This window comes from Ascaphus truei, chromosome 16 (genome assembly GCF_040206685.1).
Source record: "Ascaphus truei isolate aAscTru1 chromosome 16, aAscTru1.hap1, whole genome shotgun sequence".
Classification (NCBI taxonomy): domain Eukaryota; kingdom Metazoa; phylum Chordata; class Amphibia; order Anura; family Ascaphidae; genus Ascaphus; species Ascaphus truei.
This window is the reverse complement of record NC_134498.1, coordinates 46,642,032-46,656,961: the sequence shown is the minus strand read 5'-3', so window position 1 is coordinate 46,656,961 and position 14,930 is coordinate 46,642,032. Positions and strand designations below refer to the sequence as shown.

At 50.6% G+C, this 14,930-nt stretch overlaps 1 protein-coding gene across 2 annotated transcripts in view; it reads left to right on the top strand.

Moving 5' to 3' along the window:
• The first annotated feature begins 1,159 nt into the window (after positions 1–1,159).
• The window catches only part of LOC142467568 (synaptotagmin-like protein 2), a 65,460-nt gene continuing 51,689 nt past the window's right edge, over positions 1,160–14,930 (top strand). Inside the window, exon 1 of one of the 2 annotated variants that reach the window (XM_075573444.1) lies at positions 1,160–1,181. The gene's annotated coding sequence lies outside the window, so the exon portion shown is untranslated. Of the gene's footprint in view, positions 1,182–13,693; positions 13,769–14,930 lie in introns of those variants that run through there. The other variant, XM_075573443.1, reaches the window with a different exon arrangement.

Genomic DNA, 14,930 nt, shown 5'->3' with positions numbered 1-14,930 from the left:
TATTGCATTGTGGTCCCCTTGCTAGAAAATATTTGTTCCACAAACCCCTATTTAATAAATCTTATGGCCGACTCATCAGACTATTTCTAACAAACCTGTGTGACCGATCCCAGGCAGTATAGTGACCTGAGCTCATGGGGTTAACACACACTGCCCCATACTGTCCTTCAATGTGTGCAGGAAGCATGGGGTGTATAGCTGTCACTCACTGCAGGAGCTTACAATGTCACGCCCCACAACGCCTTGCTGCTGTAAATACAGAGCATTGTGGGGAGCGATTTTGGAAGCCCATGCTGTATGTGACACCTATACCCCCCCCCCCCGCATATACCCCCCACCTATACCCCCCCTTCCAAGGAGCAGTTTTTGGCCTTACTAAGTGCACATTCCCCACACGGGCTCAGGAACTCACTATACTGCCTGAGATCCGCCATTATAGATTTATTTGTCAGACCCCTTGGAGACCCCTTGTTAGGAATCACTGTTCTAGTGTGCTAACACTCGTAACACCCCTGAGGAAGTTTGGTTTTATCCGAGCGAAACGCGTAGGGCTATTTAAAAGAGCCATCCATGGACTACAAGCTTATCTGCAGTGTGCTGACCTGGATCCTTTGATTGTGTGACCTAAGTACCCGCTGTCTACACCACAACCGGCGTTATGGGTGAAAGTTTGGCCGTCGAGGTTGATGACGTCACCCGCCACTCGAACCCGGAAGCAAGCAGCGTGAGGAAGTGCTGGTCCATACACAGAGACATCATACGTTCCAGTTACACAGCTACACAGCACTGCAGCACCCAGAGTGGTCAAATCGCCTATTTACTTCTATAAGTCCCTGCATCCAGATTCCGCATGTGATCACCTTATACAACCCAGTGGAAGTTTGGCGCTTTGAGGGCTTCTGTTTCTTTTTAAATAAAACATGATTTTATCTAAATAAATAAATAAATAAGAGAGGAAAAGGTGTGAATTCATTGAACTCCTCCACATTGCTAAAGACAAGGACAGAAACTTGTAGAACTGGTCTGGGACGCTGCGTCTTCCTCGTGTAAAAGACACAGGAATGTTGTGTCTTTGTCTGATTCTATACCTGTTTGAAGTAACTCAGCATCCCAAAAGGCCACCGTTGTGTGATGTGGTGTGTGCGAGGAGAAAGCAGCCGGAGAAAAATAATACCTGACAGGTACATTCCCTCCTTCATATCTGTCTTTTCAGTGTTGGGCAGGAGTGGCCAACGCCAGTCCACAAGGGCCATCAACAGGCCAGGTTTTCAGGATATCCCTGCTTCAGCACAGGTGGCTCAATCAATGGCTCAGTTAAAGACTGAGCCATTGATTGAGCCACCTTTGCAGAAGTTGCAACTGATTGAGCCATATGTGCCGAAGCAGGGACTGATTGAGCCAGGGATATCCTGAAAACCTGACCTGTTGGTGGCCCTTAGGACTGGATTTGACTACCCCTGCTTTACAGGTACAGTCCCTCCTTCAGCCTGTCTCTCCAGCTAAATTCACTGCGCTTTTAATTCCTTTACTCCCAATGACTTGCAGGCCCCTTTCGGAGTAAAGGAGTTTAAAGATATACACAGGGGGCTTATTTATTAAGCAGTGTTCTGTCACAAGAGGCATTCCGGCGTGGAAGATACAGGACAGCCTCTTTAACTCAGTGGGATATAAGTTACCTTCCAGCCCTGGAAGGTGCCTTACGTCAGCAAACTGCTTAGTAAACATGGGCCAAAACCTGTTTCAATAAAACAGAAGTAATATGCAATTTTTTGCGGGTCCCAATTAGGGAGATAACATCCGTAACTATTGTGTTTTCGCTATCATTAACATCCACATTTTCATGTGGACAAAGAGTAAAAGTGATTTTACATCAAAACATGTTTAAAATACAAAAAGGGAAAATTGCATATTTATTACAATTACTTTACAAATTGTAGCCATTTAATTCAAACCGTTCAGCAGGTCCATATTTATTTATTTACTAGCTGAGAGCCCCGGCGTTGCCCGGGATGTTTGTGGTGTGGGTGTGGCATTTGGGTGGGGAGTGGTCCACGCGGCCCATGTGCGGTGGTAGTGCTGCTGTGGCTGTACTGATGGTGATTGTATTGGTGTGCTGATTTGGGAGGGTTTGGTGCTGATGTGGGGGTGCGGATGTGGGTGTGCCGATGGGGGAGGTGCAAAGGTGGCGATGTGTGGGTGCTGATGGTGTTGATGGGGGCTGGGAATGGTGGGGAGCCGAGAATGCCAGTGTGCTGGGGGGGCATGGGATACCGGTGTGCTGATGTGGTGGTGCTGGGGTGTGTGTGTGTATACATGTTTGTGTGTATACATTGTATGTGTGTGTGTGTATACATGTGTGTGTGTGTATGTGTACGTGTGTGTGTATGTGTATACACGTGTGTGTGTATACACGTGTGTGTGTATACACGTGTGTGTGTATACACATGTGTGTGTGTATACACGTGTGTGTGTATACACATTTGTGTATACACGTGTATACATGTTTGTGTGTGTGTATACATGTTTGTGTGTATACATTGTATGTGTGTGTGTGTGTATAAGTGTGTGTGTGTGTGTGTACATTTGTGTGTGTGTACACATGTTTGTGTGTGTATACACATGTGTGTGTGTGTGTGTGTGTATACATGTGTATGTGTGTATACATGTGTGTGTGTATACACATGTGTGTGTGTACACATGTGTGTGTGTACACATGTGTGTGTGTACACATGTGTGTGTGTGTATACACATGTGTGTGTGTGTGTATACACATGTGTGTGTGTATACACATGTGTGTGTGTGTATACACATGTGTGTGTGTATACACATGTGTGTGTGTATACACACGTGTGTGTGTATACATGTGTGTGTGTATACACGTGTGTGTGTGTGTATACACGTGTGTGTGTGTATACACGTGTGTGTGTGTATACATGTGTGTGTGTGTATACATGTGTGTGTATACATGTGTGTGTGTGTGTGTATACATTATGTGTATGTATACCTGTGTGAGTGTATACGTGTGTGTGTATGTGTACATGTGTGTGTGTGTGTGTGTATGTCTCCATGTGTGTGTGTGTATGTCTCCATGTGTGTGTGTACGTGTACATGTGTGTGAGTATGTGTACATGTGTGTGTGTGTACGTGTCTACGTGTACATGTGTGTGTGTGTGTGTATGTGTACATGTGTGTGTGTGTGTGTGTGTACGTGTCTACGTGTACATGTGTGTGTGTGTCTACGTGTACGTGTGTGTGTGTCTACGTGCGTGTGTGCACGTGTGTACGTGTGTACGTGTGTGTCTACGTGTGTGTCTATGTGTGTGTGTGTCTACGTGTGTGTGTTTGTGTATACGTGTGTGTGTTTGTGTATACGTGTGTGTGTTTGTGTCTACGTGTGTGTGTTTGTGTCTACGTGTGTGTGTTTGTGTATACGTGTGTGTGTGTATACGTGTGTGTGTGTCTACGTCTGTGTGTGTGTGTGTGTCTACGTGTGTGTGTGTGTGTGTGTGTGTCCCTGTGTGTGTTTGTGTCCCTGTGTGTCCTTTGGCCCGTGACTCCGCCTCAGGGAAGGGGGGGGTGGGGGGGAGGTGGTGGGAAGGGGAGGTGGGGGGGAGGTGGTGGGAAGGAGGGGGGGAAGGGGAGGTGGGGGGGAGGTGGTGGGAAGGGGGGGGTGGGGGGGAGGTGGTGGGAAGGGGGGGGGTGGGGGGGAGGTGGTGGGAAGGGGGGGGTGGGGGGGAGGTGGTGGGAAGGGGGGGGGGTGGGGGGGAGGTGGTGGGAAGGGGGGGGAGGTGGTGGGGAGTTGGGAAGGGGGGTGGGGTTGGCTTTGGGGGGTGGAGGTGGTGAGGAGGTGGTGGGAGGTTGTAAGGGGGGAGTGAAGGGAAGGTGAAGGGGGGGTGAAGGGGGGTGAGGGGAGGTGAAGGGGGGTGAGGGGAGGTGAAGGGGGGTGAGGGGAGGTGAAGAGCGCTCCCTCATCCGTCCGGCCGCTCCCTCACCCGTCCGGCCGCTCCCACGTGGATCTGAGGCGGGAGGCAGCTTGTTGTGGCCGCTCCCCCGCTGTGTCCCGGGCGCTCGCTCCCCCGCTGACTGTAGCGGCGCCAGGGGGTGGAGGGGAGGTGAAGGGGGGTGAAGGGGAGGTGAAGGCCGCTCACTCACCCGTCCGGAAGGTCCCACGTGGTCTGAGGCGGGAGGCAGCTTGTTGTGGCCGCTCCCCCGCTGTGTCCCGGGCGCTCGCTCGCTCCGCTGACTGTAGCGGCGCCGGGGGGGGGGGGGGGGGGTGGAGGGGAGGTGATTTGAAGGGGGGTGAGGGGTGGGTGAAAGCCGCTCACTCACCCGTCCGGCAGCTCCCTCACCCGTCCGGCCGCTCCCACGTGGAACTGAGGCGGGAGGCAGCTTGTTGTGGCCGCTCTCCCGCTGTGTCCCGGGCACTCGCTCCTCCGCTCACTGTAGCGGCGCCGGGGGGGGGGGGGGGGTTGAAAGCGCGGGAGACACGGGGAGAGGAGGAGGCTGATTTCGGGGAGGAAGAGGCGGAGGCTCCGGCGGGTATGTGAGGCCCCCCCCGGGTTATACATGCTGCTAATGTACACACACCCCCTACTGTGTGTGTGTGTCCCTGTGTGTGTGTGTGTGTGTGTGTCCGTGTGTCCGTGTGTCCGTGTGTGTCCCTGTGTGTGTGTGTGTGTGTGTCCCTGTGTGTCCTTTGGGCCGTCACTCCGCCTCAGGCCAATGAGAGGTGTGCGGGGGCGGCCCAAGGGACCAATGAGATTTCCCCTAGGGACACCGGACATCCAGCAGGCAGGCATGCATGCAGGCAGGCAAACATACAGTGCTTTCACTAATATAGTATAAGATAAAATGTGTTACCAGGAAGTAATACATTGAGAGTTACCGCTCGTTTTAAAGTATGTCCTGGGCACAGAGTTATGATGAAAAATACATTATTACAAATACATAGTTACAATGAGTGAAAAGGGTTATACATTATATACAAGACATTGCATGCACAGTTAAAGATAATTTATGTTTTGGGCGTATGAAACAGTTACAGACCAGATTAAAATGTGAGACAGCCTTAGATATGAAAGAATTTAGACTGGTGGTGGATGGAGAGTCTCTGGTAGGTTGTTCCAGTTTTGGGGTGCACGGAAGGAGAAGGGGGAGCGGCCGGATACTTTGTTGAGCCTTGGGACCATGAACAGTCTTTTGGAGTCTGATCTCAGATGATAAGTGCTGCATGTGGTAGGGGTGAGGAGCTTGTTCAGGTAGCTGGGTAGCTTGCCCATAAAGAATTTGAAGGCAAGACAGGAAAGGTGAACTTTGCGCCTAGACTCTAGTGATGACCAATCTAGATCTTTGAGCATTTCGCAGTGATGTGTGTTGTAGTTGCATTGGAGAACAAAACGACAAATTGAGTTGTAGAGGGTGTTTAGTTTGCTAAGGAGGGTTTGAGGTGCATGTGGTAGGGGTAAACTAGTAACAGGAGTTAGGGGGGTATTAGCGTTGCTTCTGATATGGAGATCAGTCATTGGAAGGTTTATAAAATGTAGCGCAAGCTCACACAGGCAGACGGCGACGCCGGCAACTCCCGCACGAGGGGCTCCGCGGCTCTAGGACAACTGAAGATTTAAACAAAGCGGAGAGGTGACTGCGACCGGCTGCAGCAATGGTGGCGCTGGTGCCAAATTTTGCGTCTGCCCGGGGCGCAATAAAATCTTGGTCTGATACTGCTTCCACAGCAGCCAGGGACTCTGGGTAGTGACATGCAAATGAGCATTCATAGTGCATCACTTTTTTATTGCAATCCACATTAACAGGATCCCTGGCGGCAGGGTATATAGTGTGTGATTAGGGGGTCGGGCAGGTTTGGGGGACCCGTCCCAGACAGGTGAATGTGCTCGTAAGTGCATTTGTATAATTGCGGTACTTTGTATGATGGAGGGTTTTTGTCACTCTTTTACTCACATTAACTTGTTTGTGTACCTGGTAATTAGAGATCGCCGAATCCCCCCCAGATCCGTTTCCCGGATTTTCGCTGATGTTACCCCAAAATCAGTTTCGTGGTGTAAAATCCGCAAAGGGATTTGGTCGGTTTTAATCCACGCGGATTCATCAAAATCCGCCACTGGATGCAACCTGTGGACGGAATTTGGCGGAACCCAACCCGCTGCTTCAGCACGGGTCCACACGCTGCCATTTTTGTGAGCCTACCAGGCACTGCACCGTAGAGTCGGCGCAGTACACAGTACTGACAGTCCTGCACCCCACCCCCACTGCTATGCTGCGGGGCGCACGCCGGCCTGGCCTCTGTTATTTGGCGGCGCCCCGGGCAGGCTTTCGGCCTGCCCGCTCCGTATTCCGGCACTGGGTGGAAGCACTGTATGCTGTGTGATTATGGGGGTCCTAAGTGCTCTTTATCATTGCTGAACGGTGGAGGGTTTTTTTGTCCCTTTTTTTGACAACATTACTTGTTTGTGTCCCTGGAAAAAGAAGCCACGTTTCCACTTACGTGGACGTCCCTACCTGTTGAACAAATAATTAACTGCTATCACCAGGTGAGTAATGTCTAGCCCAAGGAATGTTTACCAACAATGATTCATGGTGAGTGATCCGGTTAATCTTTAGCCCACCAAGGTGAGACATCCCCGGAGTTTTGCTGATGTTTAGGAAAGCATAAAAGAGCGATTGGCTGGCCATGGAAAACCTGTGTGCTTACAATACTGATACACCATGAGAATTCACTTATTGTGAACAGCATTAAATAATGACATAACTTCCCAGGAATTATTTTGTCAATTATTAGCCATGGAGATTTGCACAACGTGATTAGGAAATGTTACCCCCAAAGTCCTTAATCAATATCCCAGGACTGGAGAATAGTTCAGACTCAGGAAATTGGGGGTGCAGTTCCTCTCCAGCTTGGGGACGTTTCTTCACAGCCGATTGAAAAAAAGATCGTCAAGAGCAATCAAGTTCACAAAAATGCTTCTGGATGCGCAAATTAAAAAAATTAATGGAGGTGCCAGGAGATTACACAAGCAGCGGAGGAAAGGGTTCTTTACCGTAAGGACATTTAAAATTGGGAAGTTACTCCTGATGGAGATTGTGAGGGCAGACACAGTACAGCAGTGTCTTTAAACAGGGATTCCTAGAAGCCCTCGGGTTCAACGCAAATTCCCTGCAATTTTCAGGTCATTTGAAAATTGTACCAAATATAGAACAATTTACAATGCATCTGATCTCAGACGTGCTATTAGAGAGGGTTGGGGTTCCTTACAATGTATCTGATCTCAGATGCGCTATTAGAGAGGGTCGGGGTTCCTTACAATGCATCTGATCTCAGGCGCACTATTAGAGAGGGTTGGGGTTCCTTACAATGCATCTGATCTCAGATGTGCTATTAGAGAGGGTTGGGGTTCCTTACAATGCATCTAATCTCAGACGCGCTATTAGAGAGGGTTGGGCTTCTGCAGAATTTCACAATATATTTATCGGGTTCCTTAACCGAAACAGTGTTGGAAATCACTGCAGTAGGAAGTGCTAGATATCTTTTTTTTTTTAGCAATATATAGCCAAATAAGTTAATGTGATAGAAACAGAATTGATGCAGAGAGAAATCTGCAATTACTGGAGTGAGAGAAATGAATTCCCGTTATGAGACAGGGGCAGATTAATCAGCTGAGACGCGTGAGATGCTTCTCCCCACCCGAGGTCGCTGAATCCCAGCGGAAATAAGCAAGTGTTTCACTGGTGTGTTGTGTTTGGCTGCGCTGAATCAATGTGAATATGAATCTAGGCCAGGAGTGGCCACCTCCAGTCCTCAGGATATCCCAGCTTCAGCACTGGTGGTGCAGTCTTCGACTAAGCCACTGATTCCGCCACCTGTGCTGAAGAAGGGATATCCTGAAATCCTGGCCTTTTAGTGGAGCTCGAGGGCTGGCATTGGCCACCCCTGATGAGGATGAAATAGAATTTAACACAGGTTAAACTTGATGGACATAAGGCATTTTTCCCAACCCAATCTACTGTGTATCTATGTGGCAACGGAAGCAAATAATACCTTTATGGCTTGACACTTTGTTATCAAACCTTCAGGCTGAGTAACAGAGTATCAGAATTCGATTCTGGGATTAGTCAGAGTTTTGCCCCAGTTTTAAAGATTAATAAAGTTGCCAGGCGGCTTCTCCAAAAGTACTGGACACAATGGTGAATGGTGTGACGTGCACAGGACACACACACACTCGAGACATACACACACTCTCTCCTCTCCATGCTGTTTCCTCCTTTCCTTGGTCCCATCCTCAGGCTCCTGATGCCTTCTCCTGATTGGCTGCTGCTGGGTAAGGCAGCCAATCAGGACGAAGGAAGCTCCCCAGTCCTCACGCAGCAGTCCTCCTCCCTCCCTGCTCTGGGAAATCCCCCAGCCCCCCAAGCCGGTCGGGTCACTATGTCCAGAGAGGTAATACCGGTATACATATACATGTCCTGAGAGGTAATACCGGTATACACATACACGCCCAGAGAGGTAATACCGGTATACACATACACGTCCAGAGAGGTAATACCGGTATACACATACATGTCCAGAGAGGTAATACCGGTATACACATACACGTCCAGAGAGGTAATACCGGTATACACATACACGCCCAGAGAGGTAATACCGGTATACACATACATGTCCAGAGAGGTAATACCGGTATACACATACATGTCCAGAGAGGTAATACCGGTATACACATACACGTCCAGAGAGGTAATACCGGTATACACATACACACCCAGAGAGGTGATACCAGTATACACATATACATGTCCTGAGAGGTAATACCGGTATACACATACACGCCCAGAGAGGTAATACCGGTATACACATACATGTCCAGAGAGGTAATACCGGTATACACATACACGTACAGAGAGGTAATACCGGTATACACATACACACCCAGAGATGTGATACCAGTATACACATATACATGTCCTGAGAGGTAATACCGGTATACACATACACGCCCAGAGAGGTAATACCGGTATACACATACATGTCCAGAGAGGTAATACCGGTATACACATACATGTCCAGAGAGGTAATACAGGTATACACATACATGTCCAGAGAGGTAATACCGGTATACACATACACGTCCAGAGAGGTAATACCGGTATACACATACACGCCCAGAGAGGTAATACCGGTATACCCATACACGCCCAGAGAGGTAATACCGGTATACACACACACGCCCAGAGAGGTAATACCGGTATACACATACATGTCCACAGAGGTAATACCGGTATACACATACATGCCCAGAGAGGTGATACCAGTATACATATATACATGTCCTGAGAGGTAATACCGGTATACACATACATGCCCAGAGAGGTAATACCGGTATACACATACACACCCAGAGAGGTAATACCGGTATACACATACACGCCCAGAGAGGTAATACCGGTATACACATACATGTCCAGAGAGGTAATACAGGTATACACATACATGTCCAGAGAGGTAATACCGGTATACACATACACGTCCAGAGAGCTAATACCGGTATACACACACACGCCCAGAGAGCTAATACCGGTATACACACATATGTCTAGTATCACCTCTATTTTTTTACAGGATGGTGTCCAAATACAGGACAGTCCAGTTTAATACTGGACACCTGGCAACCCAAGAGATGAATGTCACTAGGAGTTTACAGCTAAAGGTTATCAAGAACTGGCCAGATTCAGGGAAATGCTCGTGTATTTAATTGCGCTTAACCAGAGTTTCCCAAATCGACCCTGCGAAAACCCCCATAATGACACCAACATTTTGGCGAAGCTGAACTGGTGCAATTCAGGGGAGAAATAAATAAAATAATGCAGAACATGTATTAAAGAAAAGCATATGATGCTCAGAAAATGTTTATTCCCAATTAAAATCCCTGTTTTGCATCAATTTCAAAGCGAATTCGAATGTAACCAATTCGTCTCCAGAGGGGTCTGCACTGCACATCAAAGCATGACTGGCTGTCCTGGCAGAGTTAAAAGGTTGTTCCTCTGTGGTCTTTTCTGCACCTTGGAAATCGGACGCACACGAGAGAAACATACATCAAGGGTCCCATCCCAGAGGTGGCTGCATGAACAACAGCAAACTAATACCTGCTGTATTAGTACAAGATAATCATCACAGAATCGTGACACATGGTCTTGGCCATCATTAAGTACAGAACAGGCTATTATTATTATTATTAATATTATTATTATTAATATTATTATTATTATTATTGCTAATAAGAGGGTCACAGGTATACACGGGCCCCCGCTCATACGACGAGTTCCGTTCCCTGGCACCGCCCAAAAAGCGAAAATCACCGAAAAGCTGAACTGGCGATTTTCCGCTTCCGCGTATGCGCACACATGGTGGTCCCCTTCTCTGTACCGCCGGATACTCAGCTGCTGAGCGCGTCATGCTGAAAACCGCCGGAAAAATGGAATAAGCGCGGAACCTAATGAATATGGGTATACATTGGGAAACGCCGTACGAGCGGAACGCCGAAAAAAGTGGGGCGCTACTGTACTGAATACCAGCAGAATTTGGAAATCCACAGTACAGCACGGTCAGTACGATCAGAACGGTCAGTACGGTCAGAATGGTCAGTACGATCAGAGCTGTCAGTATGATCAGAGCGGTCAGTATGATCAAAATGGTCAGTACGATCAGTACGATTTGAACGGTCAGTACGATCAAAACGGTCAGTATGATCAGAACGGTCAGTACGATTAGATCGGTCAGTACGATCAGAACGGTCAGTACGATCAGAACGGTCAGTACGATCAGAACGGTCAGTACGATCAGAACGGTCAGTACGATCAGAACGGTCAGTACGATCAGAACGGTCAGTATGATCAGAACGGTCAGTACGATCAGAACGGTCAGTACGATCAGAACGGTCAGTACGATCAGTACGATCAGAATGGTCAGTACGATCAGAACAGTCAAACACATGTTTTTAATGGTTAAAAGATTACAGATAATTGCTGTCCTCGATAGCAGCTTTATCTCAGGCATGGAACTCACTCGCGCCTTCTAATCACAGACATTTATGGCTGGAGTTCAGACCTGGTTCTGCGCTTTTGACTTGGGCACCAGCCAAATGAAATATGAGTTTAACTTGATGCAAATACCTGGAATCATTTCCTTACTGAAGCCCTGCAATAAAGCTGATTTAACCCCTTTACTGCCAGAGAGACACCCGCCTTGCATCACTCGTGCTCTGGCAGTGGAAGAGTTAAATAAGCCAGAGAAAAAGGTTAAATAATGACAAACCCTCGTAATCATAATACTATCTACGCATTTTAACGTCGGTTACGCTACGTGATTACGAATATGGATTGTGGGTTCCGGTTACCCCAACATTTACATTACCGGTGTTTAAAAAAAAAAAAAAAAAATAATAATTTATAATGATTTCAACCTTTCTAGAGAGTAAAAAGAATTAACCCCTTTATTAAGATTGAGATTATTTAGATTGTAAGCTCTTCGGGGCAGGGGCTCTTTTCCTTAATGTTACTTTTATGTCTAAAGCGCTTATTCCCATTATATATGTTATATTATTATTATATCCTGTGTATTACTGCTGTGAAGCCCTGTGTACCATGTAATTTCCCAGAATCCCCTGCTGCAGTGGGAGCACTGTATGCTGGGAGATAATGGCTGAAAGGCAGGGGTTTGCAGACCTATCACATGTGAATGTGCTCACAAGTGATAGTCTTTATTGGCTATATGCTAACGGTGGAGGTTTTTTGTTGCCTTTTTCACCCACCATAACTTAAAAAAAACACACACACACACACACACACACACACACACACACACACACACACACACACACACACACACACACACACACACACACACACACACACACACACACACTTTGGCCGGGCGTGGAAGGGCAGGGGGCATGGAGTGGAAGGGTGGGGGGGGGGAGGGTCGTGGAAGGGCGGGGGGGGGGGCAAGGGTCGTGGAAGGGCGGGGGGGGGGCAAGGGGCGTGGAAGGGCGGGGAGGGCAAAGGGGGAGGGCAAAGGGCAGGGGGGCAAAGGGCAGGGGGAGGGAGGGCAGGGGGTCAAAGGGCAGGGGGAGAGAGGGCAGGGGGGGCAGAGGGCAGGGGGGGCAAAGGGCAGGGGGGGCAAAGGGCAGGGGGAGGGAGGGGGGGGGGGCAAAAGGCAGAGGGGAGGGTGGGGGGGGGCAAAAGGCAGGGGGAGGGTGGGGGGGGGCAAAAGGCAGGGGGGGGCAAAAGGCAGGGGGAGGGTGGGGGGGGCAAAAGGCAGGGGGAGGGGTGGGGGGGGAAAAGGCAGGGGGAGGGTGGGCAAAAGGCGGGGGGAGGGGTGGGGGGGGTTTATGCAAAAGGCAGGGGTAAGGGCAAAAGGCAGGGGGAGGGTGGGGGGGGGCAAAGGCAGGGGGAGGGTGGGGGGGGGCAAAAGGCAGGGGGAGGGTGGGGGGGGGCAAAAGGCAGGGGGAGGGTGGGGGGGGCAAAAGCCAGGGGGAGGGTGGGGGGGGGGCAAAAGGCAGGGGGAGGGTGGGGGGGGGCAAAAGGCAGGGGGAGGGGTGGGGGGGGGCAAAAGGGCAGGGGGAGGGTGGGGGGGGGGCAAAAGGCAGGGGGAGGGTGGGTGGGGGGGACAAAAGGCAGGGGAAGGCAGGGGGAGGGGAGGGGAGGGAGGGTAGGGGGGGGGGGCAAAAGGCAGGGGGGAGTCAGGGACGCGGGTAATTCCCCTGCGTTTCCTCACCTTGCACACCTTGCTCCTCTTCCTCCGGGTACCGGCCACCCTCCTCCTCCACCTCGGGCTCCTCAGCGGAGAGGCTGAGACACTCCGGTGAGGAGGTGCTGTGCCTCTCGCGGGGAGAGGGCGGAGACAGCCGGAGGAGCACCCTGTGTGAGGGGAGAGCCGCGTGCTCTGTGTGTGTGGGGGGGGGGGGGGGTTTGGGGGGAGCGGCCTGTGTGAGGGTAGCCGCTCAGTGCTCTGTGTGTGTGGGTGTGGGGGGGGGGGGTGAGCGGGGTGGGGGGGGTGAGGGAGAGCGCCGGGGGGGGGGGGGGTGCGTGGGTGGGGGGTGAGGGGAGAGCGCCTGGTGAGAGTCCCTCACTGTGTCCCCGGGCGCTCGCTCCGCTCCCCCGCTGACTGTAGCGGCGCCGGGGGGGGGAGGAAAAAGCGCGGGAAACCGGGAGAGGAGGAGGGTGCGCGGGGGCACGATGAGCGCCGCGCGCAGTGTGTGTGTGTGTGTTTTGGCCCGTCACTCCGCCTCAGGCCAATGAGAGGGTGTGCGGGGGGCGGGCGGCCCAAGGGACCAATCAGATTTCCCCTAGGGACACAGGCCATGCAGACAAACATACAGTCATTTCAGAAATATATAGTAGAATAGAATAGTAGATAGTAGATAGTAGATACATTTTTTAGATATATTTACACACACACGTTTATAAAATGACATACAGTACATATATAAATAAGTTGAACAAGATAGTGTAATACATACAATATGATGAAGTAGAGTGGTGTTGTAATGTATCATTATTAGTTACACACACAATCCCAGAGTGTGAGGTCTGGGTCACTTTCTTGCACTGGACTGCAGGCTGCAGGCTCCTGATCCCCGAAGCTCCGGTCCGGGTGTTGCAGTGACAGCCTGTGTGTGTGTGTGTGTGTCTATAGGCTGCTCTGTGACCGGCTTGTGCTCACACAGCGCTGCACTGCTCACCTGGAACTTACACACAGGTAAGTGACCTGCACTTCTCCATATATTCATTGCAAATTCACTCCAGCACTGCAGGGGTTACACTTCTCAAGTTACTCCAGCACTGTAGGGGTTACACTTCACAAGCCACTCCAGCACTGCAGGGGTTACACCTCACATGCCTCTCCAGCACTGCAGGGGTTACACCTCACATGCCTCTCCAGCACTGCAGGTGTTACACCTCACATGTCTCTCCAGCACTGCAGGGGTTACACCTCACATGCCTCTCCAGCACTGCAGGGGTTACACTTCACAAGCCACTCCAGCACTGCAGGGGTTACCACTTCTCAAGTTACTCCAGCACTGTAGGGGTTACACTTCACAAGCCACTCCAGCACTGCAGGGGGTTACAACCTCACATGCCTCTCCAGCACTGCAGGGGTTACACCTCACATGCCTCTCCAGCACTGCAGGTGTTACACCTCACATGTCTCTCCAGCACTGCAGGGGTTACACCTCACATGCCTCTCCAGCACTGCAGGGGTTACACTTCACAAGCCACTCCAGCACTGCAGGGGTTACACTTCACAAGCCACTCCAGCACTGGCAGGGGTTACACCTCACATGCCTCTCCCAGCACTGCAGGGGTTACACCTCACATGTCTCTCCAGCACTGCAGGGGGTTACACCTCACATGTCTCTCCAGCACTGCAGGGGTTACACCTCACATGTCTCTCCAGCACTGCAGGGGTTACACCTCACATGTCTCTCCAGGACTGCAGGTGTTACACCTCACATGTCTCTCCAGCACTGCAGGGGTTACACCTCACATGTCTCTCCAGCACTGCAGGGGTTACACCTCACATGTCTCTCCAGCACTGCAGGGGTTACACACTCACATGCCTCTCCAGGTACTGCAGGGGTTACACCTCACATGTCTCTCCAGCACTGCAGGGGGTTACACCTCACATGTCTCTCCAGCACTGCAGGGGTTACACCTCACATGTCTCTCCAGGACTGCAGGTGTTACACCTCACATGTCTCTCCAGCACTGCAGGGGTTACACCTCACATGTCTCTCCAGCACTGCAGGGGTTACACCTCACATGCCTCTCCAGTACTGCAGGGGTTACACCTCACATGTCTCTCCAGCACTGCAGGGGTTACACCTCACATGCCTCGCCCGCTGTATATTTTTAAGTAG